Here is a 14,951-nt window from a genome sequence, read left to right on the forward strand (position 1 = left end):
CACTGGCTTCATTAGCAGAGCATCTTGAGCTGAATGAAAGTGGGTTTGATGTTTCTTTGTGTGCTCGGAAGATGTGTAGATCAGGTGGTTGATGGTTGGGTTGAGATGTTCTCCGATCTTGGCAATTTACTTGCAAACATTTTATCTCCATTTGAGGAGACATTGTCAGTGCACTACTAATTGTGTGGTTTTCTGTGAACAATTTGATAAACAAACACATAGACTTCAATCCTATTTACGAGCCGATGCAGGCAAAACTCCAGACCACAAGGCACGAAGTTCACCACACAGCTAATCAGCGACGAGATTTCCTCCCCACATCACAAATCAGTTTCTGAAATGATGTCCAATCAGCTGATTGAAAAGTATATAAAGACCGAAGTATATTCAGAGGATTCACAGTGCACAGTGCTCACTGCACAGTGAGGATGTCCCCTCCCATGCAGACAAAATGTTTTACATGTAAATTGCCAAGATCAGAGTGATGGTACATGTTGCACAAAGCTTTCAAAAGCAGCATCCTCCATCAAGGTTCCCCACTATCCAGGCCATGCCTCTTCTCACTGCTGCCATTGGGCAGGATGAACAGGAGCCTAAGGTCCCACACCAGGTTCAGAAACAGTTATTTATTATTTAGAGATAAAACGTAGAATAGGCCCTTCCGGCCCTTCGAACTGCACAGCCAGCAATCCAACAATTAACCCTAGCCTTATGTGACAATTTACAACGCCCAATTAACCTACTAACTGGTACGTCTTTGGACTGTAGGAGGAAACCACAGCACTCGGAGGAAACCCACACTTTCCATGGGGAAGACGTATTAACTCCTTACAGACGATGTCAGAATCAAACTCCAGCGTCCCGAGCTGTAATACTGTCATACTAACCGCTCAACCACCAGGCTCCTGAACCAGCGCGGTTAACTTCCCTCACTTCAACACTGAACCGATTCCTTGAAAGACTCACTTTCAAGGTCTCTACAGCTCATGCTCTCCATGTTACTTGCTATTTTTTTATTTATTATTATGCTTGTCTTTTTCTATTTGCAAAATTTGTCATCCTTTCCTTGTTGGTTGTTTGTCTGTTGATGTTTTTGCGTCAGTTTTCACTCATTCTGTTGTGTTTCTATGTAGTAGTAGAATTGTGATCACTTGAGATGAGCATTAAGCTCTTTTGATGGGTCATTCTCTTAATGCAGAAGGCCTGTGCATGACTTTGTTTAACGTAGGGAGCATGATGCCGGGCAGCCACCACACGGACTATGGCAGATCGGGGTCAGGGTCCAGTGACGTGGAATGTAAGACGAGTGCATACACTTCACTGCTTCAGCCTTTCTCCATCTGCCATTGTGATGTGTCATTATCTTTGGCCAACTCCACCACTGAGGTCTTGGTTGGATCACTCTTTGTCTGGATTCTCCCCCTTGAACTTACCGCCATGGTTGACCCTACCTACCAGGAGCTACTGTAAGCTCCAGATCGTTTCACTCTCGGGATTTCAGGAACTGACAAGCCTCCCCAAGGCGATAAGGCGATGATCTGCGGAGAAATTTCTTTGTATCTACTGTGAGTGTCTACAAGAAAATGGATCCCAGGGTCCTATATGATGACATCTATGTACTTTGATGATAAATTTACTTTGAACTTTGAAAATGCTGGAGGAACTCAGTAAATCAGGCAGCATCTGTGGAGGGATATGAACAGCTGACATTTCAGGATGAGACCCTTCATCAAGATTGGAAAGGAAGCCAGCATAAGAAAGGGGACGAGTATAAGTTGCAAGTGTTAAGTGAGTCCAACTGAATGTCTCGGCCCAACGCATTGATTGTTTATTCTCCTCTGTAGATACTTCCTGACTTGCTGAGGTCCTCCAGCATTTTGTGTGGGATACTGTAGGTGATTGCGAGACCAGGCGAGGAGGAGGATGGGTAGAGGTGAGGTGATGATGTGAGGGTGGGTGGGAGGTGATAGGTGGAAGAGGTGAAGGGATGAAAAGGAAGAAATCTAATAGGACAGGACAGTGGACCATGGATCACTGACCACTGGCACTGTAGAACATTGTGCTACCTCGCTGAGTCAATACTTCATATCAAGACCCCTCAAAACTCTTCTGATGAAGAACTGGACTTTACCAACTTTCCTGCTTCTATTCCTTTCATCATTTTATCAATTTGCCTGAGGTCCCCTCTCATTCTGAATTCCAACAAGCACAATCCTGGGTGACTCAGTCTTTCTGGGTTGTGCAGATGGACAGCCGGGAAGGAGAGGGGTGGGGAGTGGAGGATTGGTGTGAGGTGGGGTATAGTAAGTTTGGGAGGGAAATAGGAGGAGTGGGGTGAAAGGGGAGGAGAGGAGAGGGGTGGAGAGGGGAGGGGAGGGTTGGGGACAGGAGGATTGGGTTGGAGAGAGGAGGTCTGAAACATGTCAGGGGCTGGGGGATGGACAAATACCTTACAGACAGCAGTGGGAATTGAACTTTAATCTTTCAGCTGGCTTTTCAAATAATTCAAAATAAATCAAGATTTACAATAATTTTATTAAAATAACATAATAATTCTATGTCAACAGGATTAAAAAAATTGACACAAAATAAGGGAAAGCACATTGTTACCAGATCATACCAGGCTAAACTGATGCATAATTTACAGTCTCTTCCTGACTTTTCATTTTTCTGAACCTGGCCTGAATGTGGAGTTATCCCCTTTGTCATCAGACTGAAAGTCGATCTTGGCAAGCAGTTAAAGTTCCCTGACTTCATTGCATCATCATCACTGAGGCCTGGCATGGTCATTCTGTCAGAAACCTCGAAGCAGGTGGTCACGGTGAAACTGACAGTTCCCTGGGAGGACCGGATTGAGGAGGCATTTGAGCATAAGAAAGCCAAATACCAGGAGCTGGTAGAGCAGCATCAGAGATGGGTCTAGAGGGTAGATTGACAGCCTGTAGAGACGGGGTGTAGGCTGCTCACTGTGCAGAACCTACTCTCTCCTTGGCATTACGAGGGCTGCAAAGACAAGAGCCACCAAGACTGCCAGTGAGGCTGCTGAGCGAGTCTCCAGATGGCGATGGATCAAGAGGTGTGACCCGTGGACCAATCCTGCTGGAACACAAGTCAGGGCCTGATCTACCCTGGCTGGGTCGCCTGGGCGACGGTGTCTGATGTTGAAAGATCGAAACACCCGATGACCCTGGGTTACATCACTGATAATGTGCTCCAGCACATCCTTGGAGGTACCTCAGCATCACTATTCAAAGAATCTCACCCTTGGGCTAAAATGTTTAATGTACTTAAAGCTGCGTTTCTGCAAATTATTGTCCTCTTTTGATCTCATGGTTTCCTAACTTTAACCAAGAACCACCTTTCGAAGGTGATGGTGTGCACTGTAAGGGCGTGGATCATACTTCAATTTTAACTTAAAATCAATCCCTAACTACCCTTACTTATAATGCTCTTTAATCAACAAAACAATTCTGCCTCTGGTGTAGTGATATGAAGTTGTGACAATCGATCATGGATTATCCTGCAGAGTGTGTAAAGGATGATATATTGAGGAGCTAATGTATTTTAAATGACATAGTTAACTTTGAGTCGAGCAAATCAATTTCCTTATTTTCAGACATTAACCAAGTACATTCACTTCTCCTGTCTCTATCATTGCTGTCTTTATTTTTCTGATCTTTCTGTGGATAATTCAGAATCAGAATCAGGTTTATTATTTATGGATTTGTTTATTTATTGAGATATAAGGAGGAGTAGGCCTTTCCAGCCCTTTGAGCCACTCTGCCCATCAATCCCTTCCTTTAATCCGAGCCTAATTATGGGACAATTTACAATGATCAATTAACCTACCAAATGGTACAGCTTTGGACTGTGAGAGGAAACTGGAGCACTGGGAGAACGTACGGAATCCTTACAGGCAGCAGCGGGAATTGAACCTGGGTTGTCAGTACTGTAAATCGCTGTGCTAACTACTACAGTGCCACCCGATGCTGACTTATCACTGATATATGCCACAATAATTAATATATAAAAATACTGTAAATGGTTAATCAGTCATTCCAAATGGACCCTAGTTTTTAGAATCTGGGAGTGAAGTTGATAGGAATGAGGGGAGGTTAAATTGGATTGGCCTAAATGAGTGTTTGATAGTTGCTGTGGAGCTGATATGCTGAAGGGCCGGTTTCCATGCTCTGTCTTTCCATAAGTCAACAACTCTATAAATAAGTAGTGCAAAAGGAGAGGTTATATTCGTGGAACCATGGTCCATTTAGAAATCTGATGGCTGAGGGGAAGAAGCTATTCCAGATACATTGTGTTTGTGTGCTCAAGCTCCTGGAGAGAAAAGGGTATGTCCTGGGTGGTGGGGGGGTCAGAGATCTACCAAAGTTCAGGAGAGAAAGAGTGAAAAATGTACAGCTTCAGGCAAGGGTGGTCTTTCTCGGCTGCGCAGGAACAGTAAGTGTCAGCATCAGAAGCCTACCAAAGGTTGGAGTGAGAATACAAACGAAGCGGCTTCGGGTAAATTCGATCTCCTATTGACAGCTCAGGTGCGGTAAGTGTCGGTGTCAGAGCCCTATCAAAGGTTGGGAGAGAGAGAGGTAAAAAAGAGCACCTTTGGATGATGGCGGTCTTTTTCGGCTGCGCAAACGCAGTTAGTGTCAGCGTCAGAGGCCTAAAACTCAGCAGCAAATAAAAGGAGGGCAGGCAAGCGGTGCAGCCTTTGTTGGAGTGTGACTGTGATAGAGTGGGAAGGCTTTGACTTAATAGTCTTCGGTGAGAGCAGGCAGAGGCACAGCTACGAAGAAGTAAACCTTTTCTGTAGAACAGAGTCAGGATGGAATGCTCCTCCTGTCAGACATGGGAGTTCAGGATACCTGACGGTTTCCTTGATGACTATGTCTGTGGGAAATTCAGCTCCTGACTGACTGGGCCAAGGAGTTGGAACTGGAGTTGGGTGTACCCGGGAGGCTGAAGATGTTGTAGATGAGACTTTTGAAGAGGTGGTCATACCCAGAACACAGGCTTCAGACAGTAGATGGAGTGGTAAGGGTCCAGTGCAGAGTTCCTTTGTGGCTATTCCCCTTAGCAACAAGTATGCTGCCAGGCAGGGATAACCCATCAGGCACAGCAGCAGCAGCACGGCTAGTGGCACCGTGGCTCAGCAGGGAAGGGTAAAGGCAGGCAGAGTTGTAGTGATAGGGGATTTGATACTTGTGGGACAAGCAGGAGCTTCTGTGGCTGCAAAAGGGATTCCAGGATGGTGTGTTGCCTCCTGGGTGCTAGGGACCAGGATGTATTGAAGTACTGCAGGATATTCTCAAGGGGAAGGTCCAATGACATAGGCAGAAAAGGGGAAGAGTTCCTATACAGTGAGTACACAGAGTTAGGATAGAAGGTGAAGAGAAAGACCTCCAATATTGTAATCTCCGGATTACTCCCGGTGCCAGGGGCTAGAGCAGGTAGGAATGGAAGGATAGCACAGATGAATGAGAGGCTGTGGGGGACTGTGCAGGGGAAAAGTTTTCAAATTTGGATCACTGGAAACTTTACTGGGTAAGGAGGGAACTGTACAAGAGGTACGGGTTGCACCTGAGCTGGAGGGGAACCTGTCTTGGGGGATTTCAACTTCCCTGATATAAACTGAGACCTTCTTAGTGCAAAGGGTTTAGAGGGGGCAGAATTTGTTATGTGTATCCAGGAGAGTTTCTTAAATCAATATGTAGATGGTCTAACGAGACAAGGGGCCGTTCTGGACCTGGTGTAGGTTAATGAGTCTGGCCAGGTGACTGACCATTCAGTGGGTGAGCAGTTAGGAAACAGTGACCACAGCTCCTTATCTTTCATGATAGCTATTGATGATGTTAGATCTGGTCCTTGCAGGAGAGTTCTAAATTGGAGTAGGGTAAATAACGAGGGCATTAGGCAGGAACTAAGAAGAGCTAATTGGGAATGTGTTTTTTGGCAAGTCCTCATCAGACATGTGGAGGATGCTTAAAGATCCTCTTTGAAGGAAAGACATGGATGGAAAGATAAAAGAACCCTGGATGCCCAGAGAGGTGATAGATTTAGTCAAGAGAAAAAGGAAAAGTATGTAAAGCTTCAGAAGTTAGGATCAAACGAAACACACAAGGAGTATAAAAAAGCCAGAAAAGAACTAGGAAGGGAATTAAGAAAGCCAGGAGGGGCCATGAAAAGTCCTTGACATGTAGGAATGACATGGATCCCAAGGAATTCTATACTTACATCGAGAGCAAGAGGCTAAGTAGGGGGAGAGAGTAGAACAATTCAAGGATAAAGAGGAGAAAATTTGTGTGGATGCAGAGAATGTGAGTGAGGTACTTGATGAGTCTTTGCTTCAGTATTTACCAAGGAAAAGGATATGGAGGACCAGGAGATTAGTGTTGAGTATATAAACTTATTAAGGTGTTTAGAGGTCACGGAGGAGGAAATTTGGGTCTCCAAAAGAATAAGTCACCAGGGTCTGATGGGATTTACCCTATGTTATTGAGAGACGCAAGTGAGGAGATTGACCAGTATCTTCATGTACTCTCAAACGACAGGCGGGTTCCTGGAGGACTGGCAAGTGGCCAATGTACCTTATTTCGGAAGGGAAAAAGGGAAAATCTTGAGAACTATAGACCAGTGATTCTCTTGTCAGTTGTGGGGCAATTGCTGGAGAAAATTCTTAGGGATAGGATATAAGGTCTCTTGAAAACCCGTGATCCAATTAGGGAGAGTCAACCTGTCTTACCAACTTGATTGAGTTCTTTGAAAAGATGACCGGAGAGATTGATGAAAGTACAACTGTGGATGTTGTCTATGTGGATTTTAGTAAGCCGTTTGACAAAGTCCCTCTTGGACGGCTAATCCAGAAGATTAAGATGCATGGGGTTGGCAAGAAATTGGATGTCTGGATTCAGAACTGGCTCGCACATAGAAGACAAAGGGTGGTGGTCAAAGGAACTTACTCGAGGTGGAGGTCTGTAGTTAGTGGTATTCCACAGGGATCTGTGCTAGGACCTCTGCTGTTTCTGATGCATATAAATGAGCTGGATGAAAATATAAATTTGTGGGTTAGTAAATTTGCAGATGATACCAAGATTGGTGGAGTTGGGGATAGAGTAGAAGACTGGCAAAGAAAACAACATGATATAGACCGGCTGCAGATGTGGGCAGAGAAATGGCAGATAAATGTGAGGATTTCCTCCTTGGTAGAGCGAATGCAAGAAGACACTGTTAAGGGCAAGCCCCTTAACAGTGCTGCTGAGCAACGAGATCCAAGTTCATTGTTCCATGAAAGTGGCTCCACAGGTCAATAGGATGGTTAAGAAGGCTTATCAAATGCTTGCTTTTATCAGTCAAGGCACTGAGTTCAAAAGTCAAGAGGTTATGTTGCAGCTTTATAAAACTCTGGTAAGGCCTCATCTGGAATAATGCATATATTTCTGGTCGCCCCACTATAGCTTTGCTATGGCTTTGAAGAGTGTGTACTAGAAGTTTGTCAGGATTGGGCCTGATTTAAAAGGCACATGTTTTCATGAAAGGCTAGACAAAATGGGGTTGTTTTCTTTGGAGCGGCAGAAGCTGAGGGAAGATTTGATAGAGGTTTATAAAATTATGAGAGACATAGATATAGTCAGGAAATATCTTTTTCCCAGTGTAGAAATGCCTAATACCAGAGGACATGCATTGAAGGTGAGAGGGTGTCGGTTCAAAGGAAATGTGAGCGGTAAGTTTTTTACTTAGAGTGTGGTGGATGCCTGTCTGGTATGGTGGCAGGGGCTTTTAAGAGATGTTTAGATAGGGACATGAATGTGAGGAAGATGGGGGGATATGGACATTGAGAGGGAAGGAGGGATTAGCTTTTGGGTTATCTTAACTTTACTTTTTGTGGTTCAGCACAATATTGTGAGCTGAAGAGCCTACTCCGGCACTGTGCTATGTTCTATATTAATGACGGATGCCATCTTTTTGAGGCATCGTCTTTTGAAGATTTTCTTGATGCTACTATCTGAGTTCATATCCCTCTGCAGCTTTATTCTGACCTCATACATGGGCATCTCCACACCAGATGGTATAATTCTTGGTTCTGACTAGCTTTTCCTAGTTTAGATTCCATTGGTATTAAGTCGGATAGCACTAATGAGCAGATGTTTTCATCGCAATGTGTGATTTAAGCACGTTGCTGTATTATTTGAAACCATGCAGGACATGCAAAAGATTCATGTTACTGGGCCTTCGAAGGATTTCAGAAAGCATTCTGCACAAGTTGTGGTGATGATGGCTTCAGGGCATAATCATGAAGACATGCGACTTTGTATTTGGAAGCAGTGATGCAATTCACTCCTAAGGTATTAACAGCTTGCAGGAAGCCCCTCTGAATACAGATGAGAGGGATTTTCTGATGCAGCACTGGAGATCTGCCAAGATAGGACAGAGCCATAGAATACTACAGCACAGAAACAGGCCCTTCGGCCCACCTAGTCCATTCTGAACTGTTATTCTACGTAGTTGCATCAACCTGCACCTGAACCATAGCCCTCCATACCCCTCTCATCCATGCACATTCAAACTTCTCTTAAATGTTCCAAACAAACCCTCACCCACCATTTCTGCCAGCAGTTCTGTCCACACTTGCACCACCCTCAGAGAGAAATTGTTCCCCCTCAGGTTCCCCTTAAATATCTCACCTTTCACCCTTAACCTGTGACCTCTAGTTCTAGTCTAACCCAAACTCAATGGAAAAAGTCTGCTTGCATTTTCAAGATGAAGAGAAGCTTGTTTTGCTGTTGCCGTTGTGTTGCTTGTTGTGTTCTGTGTTGTCCTGCCGAGCATTGCAGGCATGCTATGTAGGTGCTGGAATTTGTGGCAACACCTGTGGGCTGCCCCCAGCATATCGTTAGGTGTATTTCAATGTACATGTGACAGGTAAACCTGAATCTTGAATCTTGATTAACATGCAAAAGGAAAAGAGAAAGCAGTTAGTCAAGACCTGAGAACAAGGAATGAAAGGGTTACTGTATGATGAGCGTCTGGCAGCTCTTGGGCTGTATTCCCTGGAGTTCAGGAGAATGAGGGGGGAATCTCATAGAAATATTCCAAATATTAAAAGGTCTGAACAGATTAGATATAGCAAAGTTATTTCCCATGGTAGGGGATTCTAGGACAGGAGGGCACAACTTCAGGATTAAAGGACGTCCATTTAGAACTGAGATGTGGAGAAATTACTTTAGTTGGAGGGTGGTAAATCTATGGAAATTGTTGCCATGAATGGCTGTGGAGGCTAAGTCACTGGTGTACTTAAGGCAGAGATAGATACGTTCTTGATTAGCCAGGGCATCAAAGGGTATGGGGTGAAGGCTGGGGAGTGGGGATGACTGGAAGAATTGGATCAGCCCATGATTGAATGGCAGAGTGGACTCGATGGGCCGAATGGTTTATTTCTGCTTCCATATCTTATGGTCTTATGGTCTAATTCCTCGTAAAGGAGCACAGGAAGTTAGGAGAAGGAGAAAGCCATCTGGCTCTTTCAAATTGACTCTCCATTTTGATATGATCATGGTTGATCTACCTCAAGCTGCAATCGCTCTACTGTTCTACGTGCCTATAACACTCGATCTCTGAGAGGAGATTGGACAGACATATCCAAAATTATGAGGGGTATAGATAGGGTAAATGCAAGCAGGCTTTTTCCACTGAGGTTGGGTGGGACTACAACTGAAGGTCATGGGTTAAGGGTGAAAGGTGAAAATTTTAACGTGAACATGAGGGGAAACTTCATCACAGTAGGTCGGGAGAGTGTGAAACAAGCTGCCAGTGCAAATGGTGCATGCAGGCTCATTTTTAATGTTTAAGATCAGCTTGGATAGGTACATGGATGGTAGGGTAATGGAGGGTTACGGTCCCAGTGCAGTTCGATGAGAGTAGGCAGTTTAAATTGTTCAGCACAGACCAGATGAGCCAAAGGGCCTGTACTTCTCTATGGCTCTATGACCTTATGACACCTCATCTTTCAACAAATCATATCCTCCACTTTAAGTACTTCAGATGAACTGGATACCACAGCTCACTGGGTAGAAAGTTCCACAGATTCACTGCCCTCTTTGAGAAGAGATTTCTAACTCTGTCTGTTTTAAATGACCTTAATTATCTTAAAGCTATATTCAGACTCTAGTGGGAGTCTACAAGAACATGGCGGATCCAGCCTAGTGCATCTCGGGCACAGCCCTCCCCATCATTGAGCACACTTACAAGGAGGTGCTGTCACAAGAAAGCAGTATCCACCATCAAGACCCCATCTATCCAGGCCTTGCTCTCTTCTCACTGCTTCCATCAGGAAACAGATACAGAAGCCTCAGGACCCGCACCATCAGGTTGAGGAAGTTATTACCCTTCAACTCCTGAACCAGCATGGATAACTTCACTCACCTCAAAGCTGGATTGTTTCTACAAACTATAAACTCACTTTCAAGGACTCTGCAGCTCATGTTCTCAGAGTTCTATAATTATTTACTTTTCTTTCTCTATTTATTTACTTATTTCACAATTTGTCCTCTTTTGCACATTGGTTGCTTTTCAGTCTGTAAGTCCATTTTCACACAACCTACGAACTCACTGTCAAGGACTCATGATCTCACTTTTACTTATTTCCCTATTTTTTAAATTTGTACAGTTTCTCTTTTACACATTGGTTGTTTATTTCAACTTGAATTTGAATTTACTTAAATCTTACTTTCATTCCAAAATGTGAGAGAGTAAAAACAGCTGTGTTAAGACTGTCGCAATGTATAGGCATGTAAATTTATCAGTCTAATGGCTTGGAGAAAGAAGCTGTCCCATAGTGTGTTGGTCCTGGCTTTAATGCTGTGTTACCATTTGCCAAACAGCAGCAGTTTACGGTTGAGGTGACTGGTGTCCCTGATGATCTTCCAGGCTTTCTTTACGCACCTGCTGGAAGGAAAGTTCACATCCACAGATGTGCTGGGCTATCCGTACCACTCTCTGCAGTGCCCAGCGGTCAAAGTTGGTGCATTCCTGTATAAGGCAGTGATACGGCCAGTCAGGATGCTCTCAGTGGTGCCCCTGTGGAAGAGTTTGAGGATTTGGAGCTCATGCCAAACTTCTTCAGTCTTCTGAGGTGGAAGAAACACTGTTGTGTTTTTTTTGCCACATAGCCGGTGTGTACAGTCCAAGTGAGATCTTCAGTGATGTGTATACCCAAGAACTTGAAACTATTCACCCTCTTATCTGCAGTCCGATTGATGTTGATTGGGGCCAGCCTGTCTCTATTCCTACTTGTGTGTAGTTTTTCATTTATGTATTTCTTTGTTCTATTGTGAATGCCTGCAAGAAAATGAATCTTTGATAATAAATTTACATTGAACTTTTTGCTTCACTTCCAAATGATCTCTGCACACCAACAATTGGTATTGGTACTGGTTTATTATTGTCACATTTACGTTAAAAAGACATCTTGCATACTGTTCATACAGATCAAACCATTATCCGGTGCATTGAAGTGGAATAAGGTAAAATAATAATAATGCAGAATAAAGTGGTTTGTTATTGTTCTCAGCAGGCCAGGCAACATTTATGGAAAAGAGCACAGTTGATGTTTCAGGCCAAGACCCTTCAGCAGGACTGAAGAAAAAAGATGAGGAGTAGATTTAAAAGCTGGGGGGAGGGGAGAGAGAAACACAAAGTGATAGGTGAAACTGGGAGGAGGAGGGATGAAGTAAAGAGCTGGGAAATTGATCAGTGAAAGAGATACAACAACTCTCCCATCCAGTTACTTGTAAAATCGCTATCCCCTTCTCTCAATTCCTCCGTCTCCGCCGCATCTGCTCTTAGCATGAAATTTTTCATTCCAGAATGAAGGACATGTCCTCCTTTTTCAAAGAAAGTGGCTTCCCTTCCTCCACCATCAATGCTGCGCTCAACCACATCTCCTCCATTTCACGCATGTCACCTCTTACTCCATCTTCCCACCACCCTACCATGGATAGGGTTCATCTTGTCCTCACCTACCACCCCACCAGCTTCCGAGTCCAGCACATAATTCTCCAGAACTTCCGTCATCTTCAGCGGGATCCCACAGCCAAGCACGTCTTTCCCTCCCATCACCCCCCCACCCACTTTCTGCTTTCTGCAGGGCTCACTCCCTACATGATTCCCTTTTCTATTCGTCCCTCTCCACTGATCTCCCCCTTGGCACTTACCCTTGCAAGCGGAACAAGTGCTACACCTGACCCTACACCTCTTCCCTCGCTACTGTTCAGGGCCCCAAACAGTCCTTTCAGGAGAGGCGACACTTCACCTGTGAATCTGTGGGGTCATATATTGTACTTGTGTGGCCTCTTGTATATTGGTGAGACCCCACGCAGATTGGGAGACCGCTTCGCCAAGCACCTACGCTCCATCTACCAGAAGAAACGGGATCTCCCCGTGGCCACCTATTTTAATTCCACTTCCCATTCCCATTCTGATATGTCAATTCATGGCCTCCTCCACTGTTGTGATAGGGCCACACTCAGGTTGGAGGAACAACACCTTATATTCCGTTTGGGTAGCCTCCAACTTGATGGCATGAACATTGATTTCTTGCACTTCCGTTAATGCCCCCCAACCCCCTCTCCTTCACCATTCTCCTTCCCCTTTCCCTCTCACCTTATCTCCTTGCCTGCCCAACACCTCCCTGTGGTGCTCCTCCCCCCTTTTCTTTCATCCATAGCCTTCTGTCCTCTCCTGTTAGATTCCCCCTTCTCCAGCCTTGTATCTCTTTCCCCAATCAACTTCCCAGCTCAATACTTCACCCCTCCTCCTCCCGATTTCACCGATCACCTGGTGAAACTGAGGGAGGGTGAGGGGTGAAGTAAAGAGCTGGGAAGTCGATTGGCGAAAGAGATAAAGAACTGGAGAAGGGGAAATCTGATCGGCGATGGGCAGGTGAAGAGATAAGGTGAAAGAAGGAAACATGGTGAAGAGGGGGGCAATTACTGGAAGTTCCAGGAATCGATCTTCAGATCAGAATCAGGTTTATCATCATCCATATATGTCATGAAATTTATTTCTTTTTTGTGGAACAATACAGTGCAATACTTAAAATTATTACAATACTGTGCAAAAGTCTTAGGCAACCTAGCTATATAAATGTGCCTAAGACTTTTGCACAGTACTGCACATTGTCCAAGAAAAAAACGATTCATATTTGGAAATTTTCAAAACATCAGACAGTTTGCTACTGCATCTCACCTGCTGCTCAATTCTCAATAGATTTTACACACAAGAGATTCGGCAGATGCCTGAAATCCAGAGCAACACACCCAAAATGCTGGAGGAACACAGCAGGTCAAGCAGCATCTATGAAAAGGAATAAGGAGACGACATTTCTGGCTGAAGGTCCTTGGCTTGAAACATCAATGCTTTATTGCTTTCCAGCATTTTGTGTGCGTTATTCTCAATGGATTTCTCAGGCGAATTCACATTGTCCACTCTGTCCACAAATAGTTCACCTGATCTGCAAACCTTTGAACATTAGTCACGTATTATTCTTTGGAGCGTAGAAGGTTGAGAGGGGACTTAAAATAGATAGCGGTGTTTAAAATTATGAGGGGAATTGATAGAGTTGATGTGGATAGGCTTTTTCCATTGAGAATGGGGGAGATTCAAACAAGAGGATATGAGTTGAGAGTTAAAGGGCAAAAGTTTAGGGGGTAACATGAGGGGGAATTTCTTTACACAGAGAGTGGTAGCTGTGTGGAGTGAGCTTCCAGCAGAAGTGGTTGAGGCAGGTTCGATGTTGTCGTTTAAAGTTAAATTGGATAGATATATGGACAGGAAAGGAATGGAGGGTTATGAGCTGAGTGCAGGTCGGTGGGACTAGGTGAGAGCAAGAATTCGGCATGGACTAGAAGGGCCGAGATGGCCTATTTCTGTGCTATAATTGTTATATGGTTAACATGTATTTTCTCAGTTAGGTTCACTTTCTACACTTAGATGGTACCTACAATTGCATGCAGCATGTTGGTTTCATTTGAACCAAGTGGATGAGCTGTCCTCTCCATCTTCTGTGCCCAATGTCAAGAACCATACAGTGAGTCATGCGCTGACCAATATTGAAATGCTTCTTCTCCATCAAAGAAAATGAGCTGCAGTGTAAGATCTGGCCTGCCAATAGTATTCTAAACAAAAGAAAAATAATTTAAATATAAATTATTTGTGTGCAGTTTTGGGCTCCTTATTTTAGAATGGATATACTGACATTGGAGAGGGTTCAGAGAAGATTTATGAGAATGATTCCAGGAATGAAAGAGTTACCATATGAAGAACATCTGGCAGTTCTTGGGCTGTATTCCCTGGAGTTCAGGAGAATGAGGCCGGGGTGAGGTGGGGGGCGGGGGGGGTGGAATCTCATAGAAACATTCCGAATGTTAAAAGGCCTGAACAGATTAGATATGGCAAAGTTTTTTCACATAGTAGGGGAGTCTAGGACAAGACGGATTGAATGACATCTATTTAGAACAGAGCTCCAGAGAAATTACTTCAGTCAGAGGGTGGTAAATCTGTGGAATTTGTTGCCACGAGCGGCTGTGGAGGCCAAGTCATTGGGTACATTTAAGGCAGAAATAATTAGCTTCTTGATTATTCAGGGCATCAAAGGGTATGGGGAGAAGGCAGGGAAGTGGGGATGACTGGAAGAGTTGGATCAACCATGATTGAATGGCGGAGCAGACTCGATGGGCCAAATGGCATGCTTCTGCTCCTAAACCTTATGGTCTTATGATCTTATATCAATGTTAAAGAAGTTGAAGCTGGAAGTTGAAGAATCCTGAAGATATGTGTTGTCCAGGGTATCGTGAAGCCAGATGTGACTGGCTGATAGTATCTTAACCAGCAGCTGAGAAAATAGCAGTAATTTGTTGTAAAGAGACACTGACTGATTGTAAAAGGGA

The 14,951-nt window shown here is 44.3% G+C and overlaps 1 pseudogene; it reads left to right on the forward strand.

Moving 5' to 3' along the window:
- Positions 1-1,236: 1,236 nt before the first annotated feature.
- The window catches only part of LOC140211349 (Y-box-binding protein 1-like), a 28,841-nt pseudogene continuing 15,126 nt past the window's right edge, over positions 1,237-14,951 (forward strand).

The sequence above is a fragment of the Mobula birostris genome, chromosome 17 (genome assembly GCF_030028105.1).
Source record: "Mobula birostris isolate sMobBir1 chromosome 17, sMobBir1.hap1, whole genome shotgun sequence".
Classification (NCBI taxonomy): Eukaryota; Metazoa; Chordata; class Chondrichthyes; order Myliobatiformes; family Myliobatidae; genus Mobula; species Mobula birostris.